Raw genomic sequence first — 4,692 nt, forward strand, 5'->3', positions numbered from 1 at the left:
CCATCTCCATCCCTACTTCTCTTTCTCTATCTCTCTCTCTTTCTCTCTCTCTCTCTTTCTCTCCATTATGTTTGGCCTTCTCTCGCTCTATCTCTCTCTATTTCCTCTCTTTCTTACTCACTTACTCCCTTTTCCTACTTTTGCCTGTCGCTGTCTCATCTCTCTCTCTCTCTCTCTCTCTCTCTCTCTCTCTCTCTCTCTCTCTCTCTATGTGTGTGTGTGCGTGTGGTGGTGGTGGTGTGTGTGTGTGTCTCTCTCTCTCTCTGTATCTCTCTCTCTGTCTCTCTCTGTCTCTCTCTATTCCTCCCTCCCTCATTCTCCCTTCTTTAGATGTGTACTCTCTCCCGTCTTTGCAAACTTTGTTTTTCCTTCTTCTAGGCCGTACCGTGATGGTATGGAGAGTTCTCAATTCCAGTGTCCCTGAGCTCATCTCCTGCACCATTTCCCGCCAAACAGAACCAATAAAATTCACTCGTGTTCATGCATGTCGTCTGCTTAATATTGTATCCATTCACGCGTCAAAGAAACCGTGAAAAACATGGAAGATTTATTACTCAGGAATTCGAGTTTTTACAAACCTGGAAAGAAGAGAGTTGGACTCGCATCTGCGTGACAACTTCATCATGATTTAAGGAAGGAAGGATCGTGAAAGGTGTGAATATCATGGGTAACAATGCTCCTTCTTCTTTTAAGGCCCGCATCCATACGCCATATTCACACAAACAGCCCTAACCTCCATCGTCTAAAGGTAATCTTATTTTCTCTTTTGGGGACACATTTTAGTTTTTCTATCCTCCCATGTCATATAAAAGAACATCACTGCATTGATGTGAGTTGGTCTAGCGGTATGTTTACTTCGTCAGCTCTCTGTCTTCGCCTACAAACTGGCTCAGGCGGTCCGTTCGAATCTGAGTCACGTCTCTCGGATGGTGCACGTTGAAGGTCGCTCCGCAGACGTAAATAATCATATATTACTGATAACTTCAACCATCCCACACACGCACACACGCACACACGCACGCACACACACGCACATACACACACGTTTATCCTGGTCATCGAATAGTCTCATGACAAATAAAGATTTTCGAATAATGAGGGGCCATTTGCATATTGTCGTTCAAACCTTTAATTTCACAGTTGATGGTTCGCTCTCTTACAGTCATGTTAGGCCTGTAATCAAGAGAACATTCATCAAATATTCTCATTAATATTTATACAAATGATAGTTCTTGCAGCACTCATATCTAATACTCAGTCGTGACAGCGGTTCTCATTTCTTGATTGTAAATGCATTAAAAGCCCCTCTAAAGTGTTGGGAGCCCCACAAATTTGATGGCAACATTTCACTTAAATTTTATCATAATGTGAAAGAGGATGTCATTTAAGACACATTTCTGCAAGAATTTTCAAAACAAGTGTGTTTGAAGTCGGATATTAATGAAAGAATACAAAATTTAGGTTTTCTGCGTACAACAGAAAACCCAAATTCTGTATTCTTTTATCGATATTTGTCTTCCAACACATTTTTTTTTTGGGGGGGGGGGCGGGGGGGGGGGGAATCTTCGCAGAAGTGTGTCTTAAATGACATCCTCTTTCACATTGTGATACAATTTAAGTGAAATTTTGCCACCAAATTGTTCACGAATTTAGGGCTCACACCACTTTAAAGGGGCTTTAAGCGAGGCACACGTAAAAATGAATGCAAAACCCCAGTGGCCCTTGCCCTCGCTCCCAATATTTTTCATTTTACAACCGCCCTGACAACATCATCTTCATCCTCGTTGATGGAAGAATGCAACCACAATCAATGTATGATAGTAAGATCTACCTCATCGGGTCTCGTCATATATATCACGAGGTTAGCATCCCCATAGCTCCCAGGCCTAACTCACTTAATTGAATCAGATTTGACCTTCATGAAATCGTTCGACCTTGACTGACTCAATCACGATGTATGATTACAATTCCATCGGCTGATTACAGATCCAACTAGGCTATACTCGCAGTAACGAAATACTAAATAAATATACACATGGAATCTTGAATTTAGGTGTTGTAATAAATACAGCATCAAATCTTATGAAAATGTAACATAAGGAGAGCAAAAATATTAAAGAGCTACCCAACCTAAACTTGTATAAATTGCAAGATTTGAAGAAAAAATGCAATCTGCGGTATAGTGATTACGGACATTTCTTTGTCCTAACTGCTCTAAGACTTTTGTATTTAACACTATTTAGGAAAAATTCAAAGAGAGAGAGAGAGAGAGAGAGAGAGGTTATTAAATGATTTAAACACATTCGATATCGACTACTTTGCTTGAATCTATTTTTATTGACACCTCAACATGCCCACGGTAAAAAAAAAAGAATTATACACATTTTTAACAAAACGAAATCAAAATCAAATCAAAATCTCCCATTTTTCTCTTGATCTATTTCTCCTTTTTCCTCGCTTTTCGACTGGGATGGAGGCCCATGGGGGCACGACCCCTGAGCCTTCTTTAGCTACGCCACTGCTTCCAGCAAAATCATGTATGCATGGCGGATACTGGTCTCACATTGCGTATTCTGACAGGAAGACCGCTAGCTTCCGGTCTTCTAAGAATGCATTTCGTTACTACAAAATAGATCGGAGATTAAAATTACCATACAAGTGGCATAGCGTGGGCCAAGTATTTAAGAAGGGGGGGGGGGATAGCGGTATCACCCGTCTAACCTATGGATGAAATACAAGAGAACAAGGCTATTGAGAGAGAGAGAGAGAGAGAGAGAGAGAGAGAGAGAGGAAGTGGGATAAGGGTTGTGTCTGTTTCTTGTTGGTGTTTCTTTGTATGTCTGTCTGTCTGTCTCTGTCTCTCCCTCTGTGTCTTTGTCTGTATATCTATCTGTCTATCTCTGTCTACCCCCTCTCTATCTCTCTTTATGTCTCTCTATGTCTGTCTGTCTCTCTTCCTCTCTCTCTCTCTCTCTCTCTCTCTCCCTTTGTTACGGGGGAGGGGGAGGGGAATGCCCCCGTAGCTATCGCATTACATCATGCATTGCTACAATTGCTTTGAGTGTCATTGCTTATTTGATAGAGTGTAACACACTGATAATTAGCTGAGTCCTCAGATAACCGTCGAAGACGCCAACATGGCCTACACCTTATTAAAGCCAATACAGATCATTAATGGCCGCCCGAATGACTTTGTCGTATTTCTTGTACCGTGATAATATCAAGATTTATAATTGACTATTTTATGTGTTTTATTGTCTGTGACTTGGTAAAATAAGAGATGAAGAATATCCTCCACTCGTTTTTCCCTCTCTAATTCTTTATGGACGTTGATTAATCTATTTATTCACAGATGCTTTTCAGCAGATTGCCAAGAAGCCGTATTGCCTATATAACCCATTAAGACATCTTGCGACACTCGCAATTATTACGCTGGGCTTTACAGCTTTGCGAGAAGGTGGAGTTACATATTCGACTGTAGCTCATCTTTCATCACATCACAAACTTGACTGATGAAGATGACTCAGGTGTAATACCTGTTCATTCTGTCCAATCTTCCGGTTTCTCCGGCCCTTTTCCGCCACTTCCTCTCCTATTCTTCACGTGTTCGATTTAACGTTTCGAAGGGAAGATGGTTGGAGGGGGGGGGGGGGTAGATCCACGTATTGGCTGAATTCAAGAAGAGCGAGATTTTGTCACACCATCTTGCATTTCGCCAGATGCAGCGCGGTTACCTACTTTTATTTAAATGTGCACCTTCATGAGAAATAGTAATCTTATCGACGGATTTTGAAATATATGTATATGATCTGATCAATTATCTTGCCAATCAGTCATTTACTCTTTTTTTTAGACAACATGACCAACTCTATTTTCCTTCCTTCCTCTCTCTTTACCCCTTTCTCTCTCTCTCTCTCTCTCTCTCTCTCTCTCTCTCTCTCTCTCTCTCTCTCTCTCTCTATCTCTCTCCCCTTTCCTCTCTTCGTTTCCCCTTTCCCCATTCTTTACATTTCCTCTTAACCAACATTTTTTTTTATTTTGCGAAGAACAAAGTGATTACATCAAGGCCAGAATCTAAAGGTAGACAAAAGGTCCAAACATTAGGATGAATCAATCTTTAAACATATCGCCAAAACAACAAAAACAATAAAAAACGAACACAGTTTTAGCAGAGCGAGGTTTCGATCCTCGGACCTCTGGGTTATGGGCCCAGCACGCTTCCGCTGCGCCACTCTGCTTCACTTGAGAAATGATGATCAAAATAGAATTATAACCCATTAAACAAGACTAGTTATTTAAAAAGATCGTGTAAATATTCATGGCACAGGAAAAACGTCGTGTAAAAAGAAGAAAAAATGTGGTTAGCAGAGCGAGGTTTCGATCCTCGGACCTCTGGGTTATGGGCACAGCACGCTTCCGCTGCGCCACTCTGCTTCACTTGAGCAACGAGATCACGATAAATCCAACATACATATCAAAGAAGGGGATGACAATAAAAGAAAAGTCCGCTGCGCCACTCCGCCCTCTCTTTAGAAACGACATTCAAGATAGAATTATAACCGATTAGACAGGACTGTTTTTTTTTAATAAATCAAGTGAATATACATGGCAACGAAAATTATGTCGTGTAAAAAGAAAAAAAATTATTAGCAGAGCGAGGTTTCGATCCTCGGACCTCTGGGTTATGGGCTC

General features: G+C 41.0%; 1 non-coding gene across 1 annotated transcript; it reads right to left on the reverse strand.

The window, feature by feature from the left end:
- Positions 1 to 4,166: 4,166 nt before the first annotated feature.
- On the reverse strand, positions 4,167 to 4,238 carry TRNAM-CAU. Its single transcript has one exon. It is a non-coding gene; the product is annotated as a tRNA-Met (tRNA).
- Between the last annotated feature and the right edge of the window lie 454 nt (positions 4,239 to 4,692).

Source organism: Strongylocentrotus purpuratus, unplaced genomic scaffold, assembly GCF_000002235.5.
Source record: "Strongylocentrotus purpuratus isolate Spur 01 unplaced genomic scaffold, Spur_5.0 spur5_scaffold_2, whole genome shotgun sequence".
Lineage (NCBI taxonomy): Eukaryota > Metazoa > Echinodermata > Echinoidea > Camarodonta > Strongylocentrotidae > Strongylocentrotus > Strongylocentrotus purpuratus.